The sequence below is a fragment of the Myotis brandtii genome, unplaced genomic scaffold (assembly GCF_000412655.1).
Source record: "Myotis brandtii unplaced genomic scaffold, ASM41265v1 scaffold186, whole genome shotgun sequence".
Lineage (NCBI taxonomy): Eukaryota > Metazoa > Chordata > Mammalia > Chiroptera > Vespertilionidae > Myotis > Myotis brandtii.
This window is the reverse complement of record NW_005356905.1, coordinates 112743-138138: the sequence shown is the minus strand read 5'-3', so window position 1 is coordinate 138138 and position 25396 is coordinate 112743.

The following is a 25396-nucleotide window of genomic DNA, read 5'->3' as shown; positions in this document are numbered from 1 at the left end:
GAACTCCCGCCTGTGGGAACAATTTGCATATTAGCCTTTTATTGTATAGGATAATTACTGGAAATAATTGTACCATATAGAGAAGGGAGTGTTAAAATATGATCCACTCCAGATGTCAAGTGTGTGAGGTAGGTCACTATAATGAATTGCACAGTATGTTTTTAAAATTGTAATTGATATAAATGGTGGCCCTTCCTCTTCTCTCATGACACTCCTCTAAGATAGTTCATAATGGAAGAGCTGGGTTCCATGGTCTTTCTGAATGATGATCTGATTCTGTGGCTTTAAACAATAGTAGTAACTGCTTTTATGGGACCCTTCATATATGTCAGGCCTGAAGCTGGCATTTCACAGATATTATTTAGTACTCTCAACAGTACAGGGAGATAGGTATTATTATTATTCCACTTTAATCGATAAAGAAACTGAGGCTTGGAGAATTTTGCTCCAAGTCACACAGCTAGCGAGTGACAGAGCAGGGGCTGACACTGCGCATTTATTACCTGGCTCAAAAGCTTATTCTCTTAACCACCATGCCATCAAAAGACGGGGACACTGATGCTGACATTCAATTCCTGACTAGATTACAGGAGAGGCTTAAGGCCAGTGAGATTCTAGACTTTGCTTGTCTAAACAACCTTGCAGTTAATTAGATAAGACACTGACGCTCCCAAATCAAATCAGTCTCAGAGCTAAAATGCAGCAAAGGAATCAGGGAGAATTTCATTCACAGGGAATGAAGATGCAGCCCTGAGGAATTATTGCACTGATAACCACACAGTTACTCCTGGATCAGAAACCAGATCTCTGTCCACCTACACCACGCTACCCCAAGCCTAAATTATACACTATTAGATGATTTTTCCCTTTCCGATTCTCCCACTCTCTCACTTCCATGGGTTTTGGCTTGGAAAGGGGAGATCCTGATTGTATGAAGCTTTAGGCTGGAGGCAGCAGGCTGATAATATCACTGATAGAGGAGAGACGTGTGTGGACAGAGTTAGTGCAGGTGCCTTGGCTGGGATGACTTTGGACATCTACTATGTTCCTAGGCCTATAATATTCAACTTCCCAGGCACCGCCTAATATTGATGGTGACAACCCGTTTAGACCTGAAGAAAGCCTCAGCTTTCATTGTAGAACCATGGGAGGGGTTTATGTAGGACAATGCTATACAGAAACCCCTCCCCGATGCTCTTTCTTCTCCTCTTGAGTTGTTCTGTCCTGAAAGTTAATCAAACAAGCAATGGGTCCGTGCTGCCTGTCACTACTCGAGCCAATTAAAGCAGAGACAGGGTTGAATCATATATGAGTGTTTATTCCAATATTGCTGGCAGTATGGGAGAGCAGCAGGTTATCCACAAAATCTGCTCTGCAGCCCACCATAAGCCAGCTGCTTATATAGGTAGAAGTACAACGGGGAAGTAGGCATAGGGCAGTTTACAGATACGCAAAAGGCCTAGGGGTCTTCCAAGGACTTAATAATATGCAAGGGCTGAGGTTACCTGGGGAAATAGCCAAAGGGAGTGCCAAAATTCATAGGTAAGCAGGCTGGAGATTTGCAAAGGCCTGCAGGTATGCAAAAAGGACTGGGATCTTCAAAGGGCTGGCAATTCTGGTTTCTGTAACAAATCTTTGTTAATCTTTCCATGATAACAGGCATCTCCAAATGGGGAAGAAGGCCTGCATCTCCAGTTAGCTCCAGCCAGGGCAGAATGTGCCTTCTTTAATCAGAATAAAACAATCAAGCTTAACAGAGCATGACTAATATTTCTTACAATACTAGCTGGTTCCCTAACTATTTCTTGAAAACAATGGGTCAAAACCTCCAGCAGAACACTAATGCCAGGAGATGCTATGATAATTGGTAAATACCTCGAATGATGCCCTGTAATGATTTGTAGAGTGAATCATCAATTCCTCTGTTTCTGCCCCCTTTCAAAAGGTTTTGTAACTTTATAATGACTCAGTTCATCTGCCTGGCGTTAGAGAATTTGCATTATTTGCCCACAAGTCTGTTTCTCCACGTAGAAAATGTAAGCCCCTAGTTTAATCATTCTAGCAGTATAATGCATATGACTGTTACTCAGTGCATGTTCCCAAGCTTCAGTCTAGATGTTCTGACCCAATAGATCTGGGTCCTTCAATCCGCATTTTCAGTGAAGGTTTGTTGCAGATATTCTATAGGTTCCCCTTTAAGATGTTCAGAAGCAATGACATACGTTCTACAATTCTTCCCTGATCCTTGTGAATAACTGGCCCTTGGTAAGTTATCTGCTGATTGAAAATGAAGGCACTTCTATTCTCCTGCTGAGATACACTATTTGGAAACTTTTGTGACTACTTCAGGCTCGGCTCATTTTAATGACCACTGGTATTGATTCTTAATGGTGTCATTCTCAGACATTGTTCATACTTTCGTGTGTTTTTATAAGAGTCCAAAAGTTGTGTATAAAAGGAGAAGATGCTTTATCAGCAATCTGGTTTAGAAAAGCATCAGCAACATTTCATAACATTTCACATTAACTGTCAGGAAATAGGTTGAAAGGCAAACTAAGAAATAATAATCCATTTGCAGGTACTTATAACAACAACAAAAAAAGATACAGTTTAAAAGAAAACATTGGGTTTCCCTTTCCTGATAATATAGAGACCTTTTAATATTAAGTTGCACTTTAAAAAAAATTGTTAATTAGAGAGATTCATAGAACCTAAATTCCAAGGAAACCCAATAGTCACTTTTGCAATAATGAGACCTCCCAAGCATAATATTGGTGGCAGAAATTGAAATGTGATGGAGCCTAAGAAATGTAGGCTATCCTCTTAAAATATAAAATAAAATCCCAGGGTTCTTCTGCCAGCTTTTGTGACAGTCATTATTTTTACACTTACACCAAAATTTTAAAAGATGAGGAAAACAATAGGATGCATATGTTTCTCTAACATCTGTCAACTGTTTGAGACCAAAAAAAAAATTAACAGAGGACTTGATGATTTGCTCTACAAGTCATTACAGGGCATCATTCAAGGTATTTACCAATTATTATAGCGTCTCCTGGCATTAGTGTTCTGCTGGAGGTTTTTACCCATTGTCTTCAAGAAATGCCATTTGGAAATCCATTTCCAATATACAACTTCATAGTCAAATTACTATACAGTTCCCAACTGAGCCAATGGAAGTTCGGTGAGCAAACACAAACTTATTCCCCCTTTTACAAATATTTAATCTAAAAGCCAAGGCAAACCACTCTAAAACAACCATCTGTGTGGTTCTCATTTCAAAATAAGGATAATTTAAAATTTTAAACAGTGCCTTCCTTACTATGGTCTTCCATGGCTTGTCTACAGTTCTGTGAACTTTGCCCCTAAATTCATTAGAGGTGCTGCTGTCCCCTGAAATGTCGGAGGAATGTGTGCTTGTCATCTCCTAGACTCTGTCTCAATTTGTTTTGCCCAAAGTCTGATTAGGACTTATCACAGGTCTTGAAAAGAAACACTCTAACTCAAACTCTAATCCCAAGGAAAAAGAGCAGAAAATAGGTTACACTTAAATTTTCCTTGATGTTAAAGAATATTCTGAAAAGAAGCTGGTTTCAAAATAGAGCAACTAGTGAATATCCAAAATGTCAACAGATTTTCCTTTTTCTGAACAAACCTCAGGGGAACAAATGTAGAAGAAAAATAAACTTCAAGACATAATCACTGTGGTCCTCAATTTCTCTGGATCAGATCTTACAGAGTGGGGAAAAAGCATTAGCTAATTTTTTCCCCCCCCAAAATAATGATGGGTGTGAAAATCTTTGTCACCTATGCTTTTAAGAAAAAAATTAAATGGAACATTGAAATAAAAGGCGGCATTATCTTATGTTTACATTTCATGATGACTTGTTATTCAATTTACTTGAATTTACAAACAAAACAGCCCTTTGACCATTCATTCATCTAAATCAATGAATTGTTCCTACCCTAGATGACCCCAAATTAAGTGATTCCAAAAGACTGGTGCTTTTTAAAAATTCAGGCTTTAAAACTGAGTCACAGACAGATGAGATATTTCTCTCTTCCTGTAAGCGGTTTAATCTAAACTTGCTCTTCTCTGGTGTTTTTAGATAAGAACAGTGCTACAGGCTTTGCTCAGACACACCTGTAGACTCTACCTGTGTGGAAAGTTCCGGGACCTGGCCTGATAGCAGTATTGCAGGCTGAGAGGCAGGGATTTGTTTCAGGCCTGCCACTGGACCTGCATGGTTTTGTTTAAGTCATTTAACTTCATGCAGCCTCATTGAGGACCTACAGTGTGCCAAGCAAAATTCTACGCGTTTTGTATCCACCACACTGTTGGAAAATAGGTAGTCCTTTTTTTAAAAAAAAAAACAACAAAAAACAACCTCTATGCATTTCAATGTAGAGCAGTGGTTCTCAACCTTCCTAATGCCGCGACCCTTTAATACAGTTCCTCATGTTGTGGTGACCCCCAACCATAAAATTATTTTCGTTGCTACTTCATAACTGTAATTTTGCTACGGTTATGAATCGTAATGTAAATATCTGATATGCAGGATGTATTTTCATTGTTATAAATTGAACATAATTAAAGCATAGTGATTAATCACAAAAACAATATGTAATTATATATGTGTTTTCCGGTGGTCTTAGGCGACCCCTGTGAAAGGGTCGTTTGACCCCCAAAGGGGTCGCAACCCACAGGTTGAGAACCGCTGATGTAGAGTGTCCCAGAAGTCTTAATTGCTTTTGTATATACTACTTGGCTCAACCAACATAGAAATCATAGTTATATTATGGTTCTATACCATTCATACATCAACTTAATAAGATTGCAAGTGTCAAGGATCAAGGTAAATCTTTGAAGTGACTTATAAAGAAAATCTCCTCTTAGAAATATTCATTGTAACATGCTATAAGCACACGGAATACCCAGACATGCTAATTTCACTTATCTGAAGGAATATGAGTCACATAAAGGGCACAGGTCACCCAGAAGGGACAATCTAATCTTCCTGGTGATAGAGAAGTTGAATAACTGAGGTTGGAACATCCTGGGAAAGGGACACTGATAATAAAGTAGTACCCAGTGGTTTACATTTCAATTTCAGTGAATGCTGGTTCCATCTCAGTACAGAATACCAACTTGCAAAGGCTTGCCTATATTCCATGTAAAATTTGATGAACTGAATTTGCTAAAGTCTAAAAGATTTCATCCTTTTGTGACCTCTCTGGCACCTGTACCTCTATCCACTTAAAACATGTGCTTGGGGCAATCAGCACAAATCTGGATAATACAAAATAACCCTGCACATTTAAGGTATTTGTGGTAGCTACCATACTGTAATGGGAACATTTTGATCATTTAAAAGTAAACTAAATAACAAGTTATAATGAATTATAATCACATACGATAATTATCAACCAAAATGTTTTAGTCATGAATAAAAATGTGCATATAGTATATTACAAAATTTGAAAGTTTCCCCCAAATTGTGATTACCTTTTATATTAAAAACAAAACAAAACAAACAGCCCAGCCAGCATGGCTCAGTGGTTGAGCATCGACCTATGAACCAGAAGGTCAGGGTTCTATTCCCGGTCAGGGCACATGCTTGGATTGTGTGGCGTGTGCAGGAGGCAGCCGATCAATGATTCTCTCTCATCATTGATGTTTCTATCTCTCTCTCCCTCTTCGTTCCTCTCTGAAATCAATAAAAATAAAATAAAACCCCCAAACAAACAAAAACTAAAGATTATAGAGCTCAACTTTTTAGTCATGAAATGATGTGACATTTTATAGTTAGAGAAGGCATTTTTAAATCATCAGTGTTAATTTAGTTTCAAAACTTTATTAAGCAAAAAGCAGTGCACACATACAGGAGCACATATGTACCCTCCCTCCTAAGTAAAAAAACATTAGCTACCCAGCTCTGAAGCTGTAGTACAATGAAAAAGAAAATGGTTAGAGTTGTTGGTATTCTTCCCATAACTTTTAAACATTGGAAAATATGAAGAACACATTTTCTAACCTGTCAGTTCAGATTTCAGCAATGATGGGGTATGAAAGGAAAGGTGTTAAGGTAGAATTGGGTTCTTTTCTGATGACCCAATATAGCTGTGTCTCCACCTTCTTCAGTCTAGCAGACATGCCACCTTGTGGAGATACACTATGAAAGGAATGAAAATGAATAGAGTGTTTTCATATTCCCTTTCTCTGGGCTCCACCTATATAATTTATTGACCATCCATACACCAACTACTCATAGGAAAATATCCATTTGCAAATAGGCAAATGTGTCCTACCAGACAGAGGGAGTGAGCCCATGTACTTACTCAAAATGGGCAGACACAGAGAAAGCTTTGTGTAGAATTCTCGTATCAGACCAGTAAGGTGTGTAGTTTGAGAAATCTAAGGACGCGCACTTACTTCATGACAGCCATGGCTAATGTTGCATGCCAACCGCTTTGTGTAGAATTCTCGTATCAGACCAGTAAGGTGTTGAGTGACTCTAACACCTTTGTACTAAACCTCCTGGTTCATAGGTCGCTGCTCAACAACTGAGCCACACTGGCTGGGCCATACTATTCTTTTAAACTACTTTTGTTAGAATCTTGGAGTTTTTCAAACAGGCTTATTGAGAGACAGCTAAGTAAAGGGCTTGATGCCTTTTAACTAAATGAAGTCAAGGTCTCTTGTAAAGAATGAAGTTAGAGAGCCCACAGAGCTAGTGTGCACATCACAAGTTGAGGTGAGTGAACATGATTTCCAGCAAGAAATCTTCTATCAAATTCAATTTCCTTTTGCAACCTTATAGTGAGTAAATACAATTTCCATTCCAAGCAAGCATGTCTCTGAGATTAGGGATGTAGTCCATAGAAAATAACAAGAAAGCTTAAAGTCAGTATTTCTCCAAGGAAATTCTTGCAAACTACTCAGAGAATGATTTAATGATAACAAGATATAAAATAAATATAAACATGGCGGGGGAAACCTTCACCCCAACCTTGCTGCTTATATTCTTAGTGTGTTTAAAGTAAACATCTTCTATCTTCCAGCCATTATATTTTAAGATGTTCTGGCTAACTCAGTGTTCTGTCCAAGCCCAGTGCCAATATTCTTCAAAGCTCTTCATTAAACTGATCGCCGAAGCTTGTGATCCTCTGGCTTCGGTCACAACTGCAGCCAAGGCTGAATCAAATAAATATCAGAGAAGGTCTAACGTTCTATTTCCACTGGTCCTTAGTGTCATCCGCTGCTTTCAGCTGGGTGCTGATTGCCTTGGAACAAGTGATGGTGCCTAAAGAGAAAACCAAGGCATTTTCTCTGATTTGTTCAAAAGTCCAAGCCTCAAAGGAAAATTGAAAGAATGTTTGTGCAGAAACAATAGGAGAGGTTTGTGAGAACGCTCCATTATATATAAGAGAATGCTTGCTGGTCAGGGATTGGAAAAGATTCCCTATAGCAGAGGGAGTGGCAGTGAGGAGCCAATACTGGGGACCTCAAGGAAGGGGGGACCCCCACAAACACAAACACAGTGGAATGGAAGAAACCCATCCCTCTTTCTAGGAAGAGCGTGGGGGAGAGGTAAGAGCCCAGGGTAGGATACCAGTTATATCAAATTAGGGCCTACCCGAATGACCTCATTTTATTTATTTATTTACTAGAGGCCCGGTGTGTGAATTTGTGCATGGGTGAGGTCCCTCTGGGTGGCCTGCAGGGATCAGGCTGAAACCCACAGTCCAATGCTGCCTGCAGCTCCTACCTGCCTTTCCTGCTCATCTGGGCTCCACTGTGCCGGTCGCGGGCTGGCGCCCAATCAGTCCTGATTGGGAGAGGCTCTCGCTGCCACAGCAGCACTCGCCAGCCATGAGCCCTGAGTCTGGTGCCCTCCCAAGGGGAGTGGCCTGCGGGATCGAGCTGAAACCGCCTCTCTGACATCCCCCGAGGGGTCCCAGATTGCAAGAGGGCTCAGGCCAGGCTGAGGGACCCCACCGGTGCATAACTGGGCTGGGGAGGGACCAAAGGAGGGCTCCAGGGTGTGTCTGGCCCATCTCACTCAGTCCCAATCAGCTGGACCCCAGCAGCAAGCTAACCTACTGTTTGAGTCGGAGCATCTGCCACCTGGTGGTCAGTGCACATCATAGTGACTGGTCGACCAGACTCTCTGCTCCCTGGTGGTCAGTGCACGTCATAGCCAGCAGTTGAGCAGCCTTAGCATATCATTAGCATATTACACTTTGATTGGTTGTTCAGTGTTCTGCCATTCGGTCTATTTGCATGTTACCCTTTTATTATATAGGATTAATTCATTTATTTATTATAATTCTAAAAAACCTTTAATTGCAGTTGACGCACAATCATTATATTAATTTCAGGTATCCAACATAGTGATTAGACATTTACATGGTTTACAAAGTGATCACTCAGTTAAGTCTAGTATCCACCTGACACCATATATAGTTATTACAATATCATTGACCATATTTCCTATTCTGTATTTTACATCCCTGTGACTATTTTTATAACTGCCAATTTGTATTTCTTATTCCCTTCATCTTGTCCCTTCTTTAAAGTTAATTATCTCTTTACACACTCTATCTCCGAATATGGTTACATTCTGAGGTGCTAGGGGTTAGGACTTCGACATAAGAACTTATGGGGGACACAGTTCAGCCCGGAACAGCTGCCTTCTGGTCACTCAAATTGCAGCCAAAGTGATCTCTCCTCTCTGTGCTGATTGTCCCTACTGCACGGAACGCTTGGCAGTGACTGGACTTCTACCTGTGTTCCCGGACTGGGCATGGTCACTGCTTGACATGATAAGAACTTATTAGAGTAGAAGCTGCTTCATGGACCCCCCACTTACAAATTCTGCAGATGAGTGGCCACTCACACCCTCTGTAAGCCTCCTCTCTCCCCCTCCCCCACTTCTGAGGGTCAACCCAGCTTGGGCCCTTCTCTACAACTGCTGGGCCTCTACTCTGACTAGCTGAGCTGTAAGTTCACCAAGAATCAGTTGTGCGTATGCTGTGTTGAGGTTAATATATAATTACACAATTTCGCAAAATATTATGGGAAGCAATGAAATATGAGTGCAAAGGGAAGGCACTGTTTATACAAAGATGAAGATGGCTGCTTTGGAAAGGCTTGCCCAACGGCAGCTCCTAATCATGCTGTTAAATTAGGCGTGAGTGAGACAACTGTAAAAGTCGGGCGAAATCACAGTCCCAGCCCGGGGGCCTCTGCTCTCAGATTACTCTCCGGGTGTTTTAAGTTCTTGGTCCACTATAATGAAGCCATAACTTTAAAGAAACCATAGACTGAGAACGGTAACGGATGTACTAGAAATGTGGTTTGTGAATGGCAACTCCAGCATCAGGCCCAGATTCAAAGAAAAGACCTTTGCCCTCCTATATCCAATGGTTCCTGAATGAATACACTCTACATTTTAAGTTAAAAGAAAATGTTTATGGAATGTATGTATCTGTTGTTGTTTTTAATCACCGATCTAACTCCTCATCCCTTTTAGCTTATTTGAGAAGGACCCTCCTGAATAGGCTGCCAATAGGCTGCCATGTCAGTGAGGACTGTACTGAGGTGTGGTTTTCATTAACAAAGAGCTGCTTGTCGGAGTTGCTAAACTCTGGGGCAGCAGCTGACAGTCCTGAGGCTTGAGGAATAATAATGCTTCCCTCTAAACAAAGAGCTCAGGGCAATTGCCTCAGAGGCAAAGTCCTAAGCAGAAACACCGTCTGGACAGTGGCTGCAGTTGTCATGACAGCCCGGCCACCTGGTCACCCCGTTGGCCTGGAGGGGAACATATGCCCTGGGACACCCCTTGGCCATCCCTACACCCACAGGTCAGTCCACTCTGCAGGGTCTGATCTAATGTTCATGGAAAGCCTGCTCACACCAGGCAATTCCACTTTGAGAAGGTTTTACAATCTTTCCCAGATTCAGTCCCTTCCACACTTTATCAATATGCTCCTCACAGCCCCCTAGGAAATGAAACATTTCACAATTACCCACAACAGAAGGGACCTAATCCCCACTCAACCATCTGCTTTAAGAGACCAGGTGTCCCACAGAACGCACCTGAGTGTTTTTTGTTACTGTGCACATTAAAGAAATCAAAACCAAGGACTACTGAATAGAGTTAGAAGCAGAGATAGCAATTCCTCCAGATTTTCAGATCAACTAAAACATAGCCAGGTGCAGAAAATCTCGATGGGAAATGCATTCTTTTTTTTCCAAAATTTTTTTGTTGGTCTCAGAGAGAGGAAAGGAGAGGGAGGGAGGGAGGGAGGGGAGAGAGAGAGAGAGAGAGAGAGAGAGAGAGAGAGAGAATCATCAATCAGCTGCTTCCTGCACACCCCAAACTAGGGATCAAGCCCACAACCCAGGCATGTGCCCTGACCTGGAATTGAACCATGACCTCCTGGTTTATAGGTCCACACTCAACCACTGAGCCACGCTGACCTGGTGGGAAATGCATTTTTTATTGTGTAACTCATACACCCGGTTGGGTTAGGGCAGAATGTTACAGGGTGAACATGCTGCAGGGAGGAAAAGGTGTGAACACACCCCTGCACCCAAAAAGCCTGGACAAAACGAGTTCCTTGCCTCACCCAGCACAGAGGCAGAGCTGGCACATTGGGTATCCTTTTCATTAACTAGCAATGGCCCTCTGTCCAGCACCACCAATGGAGCTGTCCTGGTCCCTGCCTGCGGGGCAGCATGAACTGCGAAGTCACCTGGCACGTTTTCCTTAAGGAAAATGTTTAAAGGATTATTAACTCTGACACTACTTACAGAATTACACTGCAAATCATCAGCTATTTTCCCCTCGTATTAAATCTGAGATACAGGAAATTTATCCGCCTCCCACGGTTCTCTCACCCCATTACTTATCGATAAGCCTATTTCCTTTCGTTCTTCTCCGAGCTCTTTTTCACTCTTGTTTCCTTTCCTGATCTTTGCCCTCCCACCTCCTTCTCTGGCTTGCTTGCTTGCTTTCCTTTATGTCCTGCACTCAAAGGAATGAAAACAAACAAACAAATTAAAAACAACCTCTTGAGTTGAATAAAGAGTAGAGACAAAGAACTCTAAAACTGGAAAGGCTAGTAAAGATGAATTCAATTTCTTCCACTATTGACAAGCAAACCGAGGTGCCAAGCGACAGCAGCTGGTCCTGGTGGAATCCCACGTGTGTAGCTCTCCAGTTGGTACCAATGAAGGACTTTCTGAAGCAAAGCCTCACTGACTCTTTGAATTCACAGAGGGACTGTCCTCCAAAGAACAAATCTGAGATGTCATGTGTGAAACTGCTTGTCAACTGGATAACATTTTGCACATTTAAATGTTTTAAAAACAGCTTTTTTTGTCTGGCCAGCATGGCTCAGTGGTTGAGCATAGGCCTATGAACCAGGAGGTCACAGTTCGATTTCCAGTCAGAGCACATGTGCTGGATCCCCAGTGTGGGATGTGCAGGAGGCAGCTGATCAATGATTCTCTCTCATCATTGATGTTTCTATCTCTCTCTCCCTCTCCCTTCCTCTCTAAAGATCAATAAACATATATTTTTTTAAAAAAATAAAACTTCTTTTTTTTATCCATATACTGCAATGACTTTTTTATCTCCTCGATTCTGAAGTGACCCGGAGTCACAATGAGAATGTGTGAGAACTCCATTTAGTAAGCTCTCTGGTGTGTGTCTCCTGGAAGGAGTTAATGAACACCTCCCAGGATGCATACTTCTTAAACTCTCACATTGAAAATGGCGGGGGGACTCTCGGGAGAGCAATAAGAAAAAGAGGGAGGGGCCCACATGCTAGAACCATGTGTTGTTCTTGTCAGCACCCTAAAGCACGTGCGAATCCATCCTCTTTTGGGGAATGGACACTTTTCTCAGTTTAAACAAGAACATTTACTCTGTGAGCGCTCTGAACATTTCCCCTCCTCTATTTACTTATTTATTTCCTTCATATTTGGCCGAGTCACTTCCTAACCTTTGTCCTGACAGTTCTTATCTAAGAGATATTCTACCTTTGGCCCAAGAATTTCTAGAATTAAGTTCATGGCTGAAGGATTTTCCAAACAACAACAAAAAGTCTGTATTATGGAACAAGTAATGAAAAATAGTACAGAGAGCTAAGTCTTTTCCATCCTGTAATCACCCCCAAGGGATACTATATTCATTACTTTTATTTCTTTTAAATAAAGACTAAGTTTTGGTATTAAAAATGGGAGTGAAATTGCACTAACTTCTCCTCTCACCGAGGGTCAAACAGACCAGGAGGAGGTTCTATGCCACTGGCATCTAACATTAGCTGGTGTCAGGATTGCTCATTAAGAGGAAGCAGTGAAGATAGAGACAATCCCAGTCCTTCTTTCAAGCTGGTTGAAGTCAATTTAACCCCTGCAGGGCCTGCGATTGCTCTGCCATTCCTTAGCAGAGCCACACCAACCTGTTATAATATTGACATAACATGGTCTATAGAGATTTCACCCAAAGCTAGGGCACATTGCCACAGAATGGAGGGCAAGAGAGGCACTAAATGCAGAGATGAGGGAGGGGTGGAGGAAGCACCCTAATTTCAGCCACTGTATCAGAAATCAAAGCAGGAATCTGGGGGAAAATGAATCCAAAATCTCATTTCCTCTCAATTTAAAGGAATTTTAAAAGATTTTTTTCCCCCCTAAAAGCAGAGACTGCCACCAAGGGTGTAGGAGGCAGGCTAGCCGTGGTCTGTGACTGGTCTGACAAAGGCTAACTCTTACCCAGATGTCCAATAAAAACACTTAGCGAGTATCATTTCCATAAGGCTTTGTCTACCCGAAACACAAGCCAATTGTTTGGGTCCAATTTATGAAGCAAGGTCTTACGAAGGTTATAGGGTGAGGAGGCCTGATGACAACTAAATTGCCTTAAATGGAGCTCAAAATACCACCTTAAAACATTCTCCTCTCCCAAGAAATGCTTAATCATAAATCAAGGGGCTCAAAACGTATTAAAAATGACGAATAGAGCAAGCACTTACATCTCATTTTTTCCTTTTAATTCACCAATGCATCAAAGATTTCTGAGGGATATTATTCCACACACACACGCACACACAAAGATAAAGTGCACCAGGAATGCAAGGTTCCAGGGATAAAAGAGGAGATTAAAAATCAAATAGTGGACCAGACTTAATGCTGAAACTTATTCTGAAAATAGACATACTCATTTTAAGACAAGGAGATGAGGACTGTCTGTTCTGAACTTGTAAGGAATGGTGAATCTCACCATAATTGGACACATGTTTTTCATCTCAGAAGAACTTAAGAATCCATTTTAATGTATTAAAGTTCATGGATACTATTTGTCCACAAGTAAGCTTTCATCCCCCTTTTTCAATCATGCATACTTAATGGGGATTTAATTCAATGGGGGAGGGGGGGAAACCTTCCAAACTTACTAATGTAAATCCTGAATTGCCGTTAGGCTAGCTTTAGGAGTTTTAAAGCCTGTGCTAAATGAAACTGCATGTGCAAGAATTTGTAATGTTCTAGTACTTTTGAATAACAAGTTATTTTTATGTGTTCTTCCTACATGCAGAAATTAATTCTCAGCCATAAGAATGGTTAAGTGGCTAACAGAAGATGCCAGTTTGTCTTGACCTGGAGTAGATTAGAAAGTGAAAGAGGCAGAAAAGTCCTGCCCCGCAAATCATAACCCACCTCCTCAGAAGCCATGGGAGTGAGCAGTTGGAGGGCTCAATGTAGAAGGAAGAAGCATCAAACTCCGGGAACAACTCTTCTTTCTTCTCCCTTCCTATTGATTGCAAATACCTAGAAAATTCAACCAATTCTAAAAGGAGTGAACCTGATTTTTTCTTCACAGCCTTTCTCAGTCTACTTGGAGACATCTGTTTTTAATTGCCGTTGGATTTGAAAACTAATTTCGAGTGAGACTGGGCTCAGGCTCCAATCAAGTTGGAGCTGAGAGATTATTGCTTAGCCACACATCCCCCAAATTCAGGGAGGCTTGAGGCCAAGGATACCATGCTTTCTGAATGCACGCACGAGGCACATACATTTAGAAACAAAACAAAAAAAAGGAATGGTCTAATTCTCTCAGGGAAACTTCTTTAAGGCCATGATTTGGGTTTTAGGTTACAGCTTTTAGATGCAGGATTCCATTTGGGGGAAGGTCAGTTGGAGGACAATAATCTCTCTTGCATTCCAATATATGGAACAGGAGATTAAGCATTTGTATGAACAAATCAAAATAAAAACAGTTTTGCCCGGCCCGGCCCGTGTAGCTTAGTGGCTGAGCGTGAACTAGGAGGTTGTGGTTAGATTCCTGATCAGGGCACATGCTCTGGTTTCAGGCTCCCTTCCCAGCAGGGGGCATGCAGGAGGCAGCTGAGTAATGATTCTCTCTCATCATTAGTGTCTCTATCTCTCCCTCTCCCTTCCTTTCTGATATCAATAAAAATATATATTTAAGAAGAAACTTTTGGGTTGTTCATTGTAGAGATCATAAATCCTCCTGACGCCCTAAATTTGAAAGAAATTGAAACAAATGTGCGGTCCTCCAACCACATTTTCCTCTCTTGCAATGGTAAGGAGCTCTGGAATGAGCCCATTGTACGGGCTCTGGGACTGCCTTTTCCCTCCAGGACCTGCTGAGGGCAGGGGCTCAGGAGTCGGTCCCAACCTTGTCCTTCACTCACAACGTATGCCTAGGCTCTCTGCCTCAAAGTATGCAATGCTCAACGAGGCTCTTATTTTTCTGTTTCACAACATTTGGGAGGATTCATTACTGAGTTAAGTACTAAAAATCATGAGGAGCTGCTAAAGTGCAAGAGGCTATTTCGACTTTCTTTAATAGCCAAGTCCAAAAGAATAAAAGTAAACTTCACGCCAAGAACTCTGAAGTGATTATTTGATACTCTGCTTGACAATCCAGAACATGAGCCTTGGGGCCCTCCCTCGGCAATTTCAAATGACAACTGGTGCCAGTTTTATCTAGCTGATCCACGAGAAACACACCTATGTTTTTTGAAACTCAGAGTAACAGTGAATAAAAGAACACAGAAGTGTATTTGAATTTGACTATGTCACTATTCTACATTTTAGTAAGCTAAGATAGTTTAAGAGTACCCTCATATTTGTTCCCTACATTCAAAGGATGTAGGTTTAAACACTGTTATTCATTTTCATTAAATTCACTAGCCAATTGTTCCAGGTGTTTAATGTACCATAAACTATTAATTCACAAGATTCACTTTATTGATGGAAGCCAGTTATCATTTATTAATTCTAAGTGTTCTTTGTAGAGATTTTCAGAGATGGGATGGCTTGCTTTCTTAATACCTACCATTATAATCTAACTAAAATTTAATATCTAAAATATCTAAAGGAACCTGCATTTATTTGAAATTGATCCCCTGCTAAAATTCTAATAACCTAGGAGATCTTGGAAAAGAGAGAGCTTTCCTTATAAATGAAGATCTCGAATATAATAAGCACCCCTGTGAATATGAATTGCATATAATATTTTATCCTGCCTTTTTCTCCACTATTATATATTGTAAGAATTTCTTCTTGTCATTGTAATTTTTTAATCAACATTTTAAAGTTGCATCAGAATATTTCACTGTATTGGGCATTTAGGTTGTCCCCAAACTTATAGACAATGTTGTGTCAAATTTCTGAGTACATACACCTTTTTCATTTTCCTGGTAATTCCCTTAGAATAGATATCTAGATGTGGAATTCATACTTTTTAAAGCTCTTGATACAAATTGCTAAAATGGCTTGCAGAAAAGCTGTAGCAATTTAGAGATGTGCTCAGCAGCATATGAATATGCCAACATGCTCTGCTCTTATCAATTTGATCCCTGCAATTTCTACATGTTTGTTTGCTAATTTGATAGACTAAAAAGGTCTATTTCTTTCTTTTGCATGTATTCAATTCCTAGAGCAGTTGTTATTTTTTCATGTATGTGCTAATTTTTTCTATTTCTTCAGTTATCTGTTTTTGACTCATATGTAAACATTTCTATTTGACTATTTTTTTCTTCTCAGTTAATGGAAATTTTGATTAACATTCTGTTACTCACCATATGTAATTTCTAATGTGTTCTTTATGTTTTTTAATTTTTAAAATACACTTTACATTCAATATTATTTTCTATTTGTTTCAGGTGTACAGTATCATGGTTAGACAACCATGTACTTTACAAAGTATTCCCCCTGATATTTTCAGTACCCAACTGGTACCATACATAGTTATTACAATGTTACTGACTTCATTTCCTATACTGTACTTTACATTCCCATGACTTAATTCCTTTACCTTTTTCACCCATTCTCCCCAAATCCCCTCCCATCTTTCAAAATCCCAGGACCCCAACGCCCCTCCCCTCTGGCAACCACTATAGTTCTCTCTGTGTGTCTGAGTCTATTTCTATTTTGTTTGTTTATTCTGTTCTTTAGATTCTACATGTAAGTGAAATCATACAGCATTTGTCTTTCTCTGCTGACATTTCACTTAGCATCATACCCTCTAGGTCTATCCATGCTATCGCAAATGGTAAGACTTTGTTCTTTTTTTATGGCTGAGTAAAATTCTATTGCATATATGTACCACAGCTCTTTTATCTACTCGAATATTAATGGGCACTTGGCTTGCTTCCATAGCTTGGTTATTGTATGTTCTTTATGTTTTGATATCATATCTATATTTGATGTCCAGACATGTCAAATATTTATAGTTAATTCTATAACACATTTTCCCTTTTCATCCATTTCTTTCAAGATCAGAAAGTACTAAGATTTAAATATTTAAAATATCTTCTTTGTGTGATATTGGTGACAGTTAAAGACCTTTTAAGTGCCATTTGGCACCTATCACATCTCCACTGTTGGACTTGGACTTAGTAAATGCTTATCTGTTATACAGCTGACTTGGGTTTATTTTCAAGGCAACTCTGAGGGAGGGACTATAATAATCTCCCCTGAAGAAAGTGTTGTTTCCACAAAACTTCTTTATTCTGAGCCTGCAGTGTTGCTGATAACTTGTTTATTTATTCCTCTTGGTATATATAATATATATTATGTATATTAAATATATATATACTTCAATAATACTTCATTTCACAATATTTATGAATACATAAAAATATTTGGACCATGTGGAAAGTCAAATGCATTAATTAGGGAAATACCATTATACTCTCATTAAGCATTCAGAAGTTTAGTTAGAGGTTTCAATTTCTAGCATCTAACAAAATGAGAGACTATACAACTGGAAATTCAAATAAACTATGGATGATTTTAAAAATCAGAAAGGTAAAGTGCACCTCTCCAAGGTGGGTCCCTTCTAGGTTGTCACAGTGAAGTATGTAAGTTGCAAAGTGCAAGGAATAGTGACTTCTTCACAACTTGAAACAACCACAATATCCAGGCAAAATGCTCTGTGTAATTTATTGTGACTTCATTATATTGATGCTATTATGCAAGTGCAACAAAACAGATTTAGACCATTCTTGGCTGACCTATATTCTGCTGCCTAAGGAGAGGAGCTTAATAAACAGCAACCAAAAACAAATAAACAAACAAACAACAAACCTCTGACATGAATCAATTCAAACTCTGGGTCCCAAAGCACTTCTCAGAATACCAAGGCACATCTTCCAAAGGAAGACAAAGACATAAGAAGCAGTCTTGATTGATCTTAGCATACAGAGTAAATAATGTACTTACATTTCTATATAGTTGGGGGACTCGAGATCCCAAGTAGAACGTACAAGATACAGAGCCACAAGAAAGCATTTAAATTATGCCAAGAGTATCCTAACAGCAGGAACACAGAAAGAGTAATAGCATTAGGGACGATCTAAACATACATTAGGATCTAAATATTTTAAGGGAAATTGGAGTCATTAGAAAAAAATTGGATGGAGTATTTTTTTTCCTGTGTCCTTGTTATTTTGGAGACCAATGAATATTAAGCATCTCTTTCTCGGGTGGGTAGTATTCCCTCATCTGGTAGCAAAAATCACTAGGATATGTTAAATTTTGAATAACGGTGATTTAAACTTTTTTTCTACATAACTTCAATATAGATGTAGTTACTTTTCTGGTGCAGTCCCACAGAACGTCTTCTCTGACCAGTATGAAAGCATCTGCCTGTAGGAGGGCCCATGGGCAGCTTCACCAGCAGGGTGGGGCTCCTCACTTTGGGTCAGGCCTTCCTGCCCACCAACCTCTGTCCCATGCAGGGAGAAGGTGTCCTCCAGATGGTCACATATCTGGTCTGTACCAAGCTCTGATCAATTCTGGCATGCTAAAGTTCACTGCCCGTGAAATCCCAAAGGATTGAAGTTTCTTAGGTATATTTCAGAAAGTTAATACAAATTTCTTCTTGAATTTTTTTTTTATTGGGAAATCATTGAGGGAGTGGAGATTGCTTCCTAGTACATTCTCATTTCTTTTTTGAAATAAAGTATTTCCTAGACTAACTTCAGTACATCTATAAAATCTTTGTGGAAGTTATAAGGTTGACGACAGTTGAAAACTGCAAAAATATTTCTAGAGTGACCCCAAAAATAGATCTAAAAGAAAGAGTTTATGGTTCTCAAATGAAGGACTAACTTCAGTACATCTATAAAATCTTTGTGGAGGTTATAAGGTTAACGACAGTTGAAAACTGCAAAAATATTTCTAGAGTGACCCTAAAAATAGATCTAAAAGAAAGTTTATGGCTCTCAAATGAAGAGTACCTTTTCTTTTCTTTCTTTCTCTCTTTTTTTTTTGCTTCTGTTGAAGTTCTATGTCAATTCTTCATCAATAATAATAGGGTTCATATTGTCACTGGCAGCACAATGAACACCAGTACCCCAATCACACATCAATTCTACAGGCTTCTACTCCCTGGTGCTTACAAACAAGCAACGCAATGGTGAACAAGGGCCACTAGCTACTGAACTGATACCCAATGGCACGCTGAAATAAGTTGCTGTAGCTAAATAGTACTTCCTTGGTATTTAACCTCCAGAATACTTGTTTCTGGAATGCCCCACAACTAAAGGTATCCAGGAAAAACAAAAAACAAAAAACTATGTCCTTTACTTAGAGCTCAGTATCACTAAGTACATCTGAGAAGAGACTAGCCAAGGGCAGCACCTGATGGACTGTGATTCCCTGGATCAATTATAGGAAAGGAAGTACTGGGGTAATTGCAAGCTATACTTTTATAAGCTCAATGCCTCCATCCTAGTGTTGATCAACCCTGGGGGCGGGGGAACATCAGACAAGAAAGGAGAATCCTGCAGAGGTGACATAGTGTAATAGTGCAGACAAGGGTAGAGGAGATTAAAAGTGGTGTTAGTGGCAGCAGTAGCCAACAGAAATTAAAAGCAGTAACAAGGAGGGTGATCCGGTCCTCACAGGAGAGAGGCAGCCAAAAGGCCTGCAAGTGAGACAGATGAAACGTAAAGAGACCAAGAGAAATCCTGAAACATGTCAAGCAAGGGTCCCATGATGGAAGCAAGAGGAATCATTTGATCTACAATTTTTTAATAAACACCTTCATTTCTAGAGACCAAGAGTACAAAACTGAATAATTCATGCTGGTGCTCCAAGATAGTATAAATTGAGTCATTACCTCCTCAGGACCACATCTCATATATCTGCTTCTAGATCATTCACAGTTCAATCAGCAGCACCAGTAAAGGCTCTCTGAGGGAAAACAAAAACAAAAACAAAAACCAACAAACAAACAAACAAATAGAAAACACCTGGTTCACAAACCCTTAACTCTACAGAACAGAAGGGCTCCTTCTCCATGGGCACTGGCTGGCTATGTGCTTACTGCGCCAGGTACTAATAAAAGCATGAGAATTTCAAGAAGTGATGAGCAAATTGAATACCCTTATTTAGGGAGCGAGGAAACACTGGGATGCAGAACTTTAGCAAATATGAAAGGCAACACCAAAAAACAAACACACAAACAAAAAGTACAAAAAAAACACTATGTCTAAGTAGAAAACTTGGTCTCTCACCAATCACACTATCACCCACCCTGGGTTGATAGAGGCAGAGTCAGTCCATGCAGCTTTAACCTCTGTGTTCTATTTTCAATTTTGTAAAATGATGTTGCATCTGTGTCAGGGAGACATCAGGAGACACCAGACCCACAGACATCTGAATGCAAGATTCAGGGTAAATCATTCCCACTTGTTTAACATCAAACTGATGAAGCATTTATTTAAAAACATTTGTGGAGTTATAACAGCAGAGGGAAACCCACAGTTCCTTTCCTATTACAACCACATGTTAAGACAATAGACTTCAATAAAAAAAATTACCTTCAAACACACTTTGTATGTGAGGGATTTGCTTTATCCCTTAACACTCCAGGTTGGAGAAACCATCGAGCACACATTCCTTTGCAAAACTTAATTTTCTTTTGAACCCTGCATTGACCCTCAGTTTAACATTGTTCCAAATGCAGTCTTCTCTGCCCACACAAGATATTGCAGCTAAGCAAAACTGTTCTGGAAATCTCATAAATTGTCTGAGCTGCTCAATTTAGGCCTAAGGGAGTAAATTGAAGGGAGCTAGCCTGTTATACCATTTTAGACTGTTTGCCACAGAAATTCAGGATTAATTCTAGATTGATTGAACTAGTTCTGGTGGTCACACATACACACACACACACACACACACACACACACACACACACTGCTATTTTAGTGACCTTTTACCAAGTAGTTCTTTTTCCTTAATTCTTGATGTCATGCTTTATTTAATATGCTTAAAGTGGGTTTTGTGTTGGGGGTGAGGAGATGTACAAGAGAGGAAACTGACTCAGTGGACTGCTAAGAACCCAGAGCTTTACTGAGGACTTCCACATATTTTATAATCCATTCCATTTTACCCCACTATTCACTGGATGCCTGCCATGTGCCAGCTGCTGCGGGTTCAGTGTGGAATCGACAGTAGACCCTCTTCTTATGAAGGTTATGCTTCACGTGACACCATTTAAACTGTGAATGAGGCAGATAAATTCCTGACTTCACTTTGTGTTGATTTAGAAATCTAACGCCAGCTGTGTGACCTTGGTCCAGTTTATCGCTGCCTCAATTTCCTCATCTGTCAAATGGAGTTGCTATGAGAAATGAGTGAGAACAACCAGCACATATAAAAGGCCTAGCACAGTGCCTGGCATACAACTGGGCTGTGTCCCCCTGCCTTCCTCAAAATAGTACCCAGTAGGAGAATGTAGAGTTGACTTTGTGGATTTGAGTGAATGTTCTCACCCTTATTACAGTTCAGACACCAGGGGGCAGTAGGAAATATGCCTGATTAGTCCCCAGGAGAGAAATGGGGACGCTTTCATTGATACACAGCTAAAAACAGATTACATTTTTGTGCTATTTCATAAATAAACAAATGAAGAAACAAACAAAAAAATTAAACAGTCATTTAAAGAAACAGTAATCAAAGCAAAGTAAATATAATGTTTAGTTATTCAACAAATATATTTTGAGTGTCTGCTCTGTGCCAGCCTCTGGAGTGGTATGATGATTGAGTTACAACAGTACTGACAAACAGTAACCAGGAACCATGTGCACTTATTATTTGGGGAAGGGCGAGTTTTTAGAGTGGCCAGGAGAGAAGAAGTGGTATCTCTGAGGACTTGACTTTTCCTGCCTTTCTCTTTCTTACTAGAGGAACACAAATCTTTCTGATTTATCATTGGTTAATTTCTCAGTCACACAGGCCAATTAAAACAAAAAGAAATGAAATGGAATCTAAATGTGCCACATCCAAAACTTCTCAAAAGACTCGTTGAGATGATTAAGAGAAATGTTATGTCTGATCCAAGTATGCCTTATCTCATTCAAATAACTGTAAAATGTTCTATTAGTTTTTAAATGATAAAATGTCTATTAAAAGTAGAAGCATTAGAATAAGCCATTACCGACCCTATGTTTTTCCTTCTGATTCTTTAACTTCTGGTACGTGGGTTGTGAGAGCGTGGTTGCATACTTGTTCATGCAGAAGACAACTGTAAAACTCCGGAGCGGTGAAAACACATGGCCATTTGTGAATGTAAAATCCAAAGTCACTCTTATCCAACATCTATAATGCAGTATATGAAGGTGACAGAGTCATTTCCATGATTAAATGCATTAACAAGGCATTTTAAAAGCTTAGGAATCTTCCACTTTATTTTTTTCCACTTGAATGCTGTCACGGAGAAGTTTGCCTATAGCCACTGACTGTATTTTTAATGATTTCTCTCATTGTGGAGTATCTGTCAGCCTCCATGGATCATTCCTCAGCCTTCGTATAGAAAAGAATAAGATATTCCCTAATGGCAACATATCACATGCAGCTACCTTGAGGCAAGAAGATATTAAAACTCGATGAAGGCAAGAAATTAAAACTGGATGTAGATTTTAAAAAAGAATATCTGAAAGCAGACTGGCCTCTATTCTACTCTAAATCAGTTGCAACGCTGAGAGTGTTATCATATAAAATACAGGATTTTCATGTCACGTTTAAGGCATGCTTATACTAAAATGTTAATCCTTGTTTATCTGAAAGCCACATTTAATTGATTGTCCTACATTTTTATTTGCTAAATCAAGCAAGCCTATCCACAGGACACACACATAACACAGAATCTTCACTCTTTGAAGACAAATACCGAAACAACTGTACCTGAATAGGCACCTGGTTAGCAGCTTATGAAATTTGTCCGGTCCCTAGCTATCCAACATAGCAGAAAGCCCCAAGAAAGGGCTTCACCTACTTTCCCAGCAATATGTCATCCACGAATGTTTATATTACAGAATGATTCGGATGACTTGGAGAAACCAATCACTCTCTGTTCTTAAAAATGGGACTAACTGCAAACGGAACTAACTGCCAATCTTTGCTAATATCCCAGTGGATTACAAAACATCTACACAATGGAATACTATGCCGCTATAAAAAAAAGAAGGAACTCTTAACATTTGCAACAGCATGGATGGAACTAGAGAGCATTATGCTAAGCGAAATAAGCCAGTCGGAGAACGATAAATATCACATGATCTCACTCATATGTGGGATAAAATGATTAACACAATTTTATGAACAAGAACAGATCCAGAGACAAATGATAGGGGGTGGGGGTTAGAGAGCAATCAAAGGACTTGGATGCATACATATTAGCATAACCAATGGGACATATGTAAAACTTTAGACAATAAATAAATTTTTAATAAATAAATAAATAAATAAATTCTGCTTTGAAAGAGAGAATGAGACAAGCGCCAAATGAAAAATTCAATGTAAAATTGACACATACTGGATGCCTATCATGTTCTAGGCAAGATGCTATGTGCTAGGCACAGAGTGGTGGACCAGAGTTATGTAGTCCTGCCTCCACAGAATTTGCAGTTTGGCTGGGAAGGCGGACAAGGGCTAAGACAGGGTGCCTGGGAGCACTCAGTGTGAGTATTTTACCTCTTTGGGCCAAGGAGTGAGATGGGGGAGGGAGATGTGTGTGCAGTATGATGTGGTGCTTAGGAAAGGCTCCCCAGTTTCTGCCTCCAAACTAAACAATTTTAACAACTTGAGTGTAACTAGAGAAACATTATCTAAGCTTCAAAACTCTGTGCTAAGTCCAGGGAGGGATCCAAAGGTACACTGTATACATAAATGAACTGCAATTTAAACTTAATAAAGGATATACTATGGTTAAGCCTCTTCCGGGAACATAATAAACTATTACGGGAGTGAGGAAAGTGATCATAGTGTAGAGTTCTAAAGAGGAGGGAGCTATGAGAGAAAAAGAGTTCCAGAAATCTGCATATGGGTCATCTTGAGTCGTTGGTTGAATATTAATCCAAAGCAGGGCGATACTCCATGAGGTCTGGCAAAGAATAACCACCATGGAAAGAAAAAAACTACTTGGGAATCAACTAAGAAGCTATTGGAGCTCACACAGTACTGGCAGACATGTGAGTTCTGATGATATAGAGAAACAGGCAGGGCAGAAAGACCTTGTTGCATAACAGGACCATTCAGTAGACTCCAAAAAGGCCATGCTTTGGGAGTAGGGGTAAACTAGCCTTAAAGAGTGTCTAAAATTCAAAAGACTAATCATACCAAGTCTTGGTGAGCATGTGGACCAACTGATTCTTATTGCTGATGGGAGTGTCAGGTGTTTCAAGAACTCAGGAAGAGGTTTGGCTTTTTTTTTTTTACTGGTAATTATTTACCTGAGAGAAATGAAAACTTGCCCACACAAAGAATTGTACACAAATGCTTATAGGAGCTTTAATAATAATTGCCAAAAGTTGAAAACAACTCAAATGTTTATCAGTGGGGGTGACTGGATAAAAATGTGTAGCTCAGTCATACAAATAAAACCTACTTGGGATTAAATAAAATGAGTTACTGATCCACTAACAAAATGAGCAAATCTCAAACACATACTGAGCAGAAGAAGCTAGCCCCAAAAGATTAGACATGCTGGATGTGTAAGAAATTCTAAAATGGAAATACTAATTGGTGTGAGAAAACAGATTAGTAGTTGCCTGGAGAATTTGACCACTTTTGAAGAGCTGCTAGTTTTGAGAAAGGAATTGATAGAGAACCTGGCATTTGGAGAACATGGTATGTTTATTTGACCTCTAATTTGGGGTTTTGGGGATAGTAGTTAGCTCCTAAAATGCTAATAATGAGGGGGGAAAAAACCTTCTACAAGCAAATCAGCTTACATTTCTCTTCACTGCTTCTTGATTCCTGGTAGCATGGGGTATGATTGTTGGTTTGGGATCTGAAGTAATACCGTGGCCTATCTTATTTATCAAAATGCTACCTGCTTAGGTCCTGAAGAATGTGTTTTAAAAATGAATGTGGATTAAAAGAAATTGTATTTAAAATAGAGCTTAAAGGTAGATCCTTTCAGACTCTTTCAGGCTCAGGGAGGAAAAGCAATTCATGCATAAGTATCTTGGAAGCTTGATTTAGAATTTGAAGATTGAAGCCTCTTCTTTTTTACTATTCCCAAACATTCCACTTCTTTTAACATGTATATTAAGAAAAAGCACAGAGCACATCAAGGTGGAAAAACAAATTTCCTAAAAGTTTTAGACCATGTTTCATCGTATTTCTCACGAAATTCACTCTCCCTCACATAAAATGCAGCAATAAGCTATTAATCACCGTAAGAGATGCTATCAACTTTATTAGTATGAAATTTCAGATCCTATCTATCAAACCCTGCAAGGTTTTGTTTGCAGCTAATAATCAAAATGTGTATTTTTCTTTTTGAAATTACATTTAGCTTTGACACACACACACACACACACACACACACACACACACACA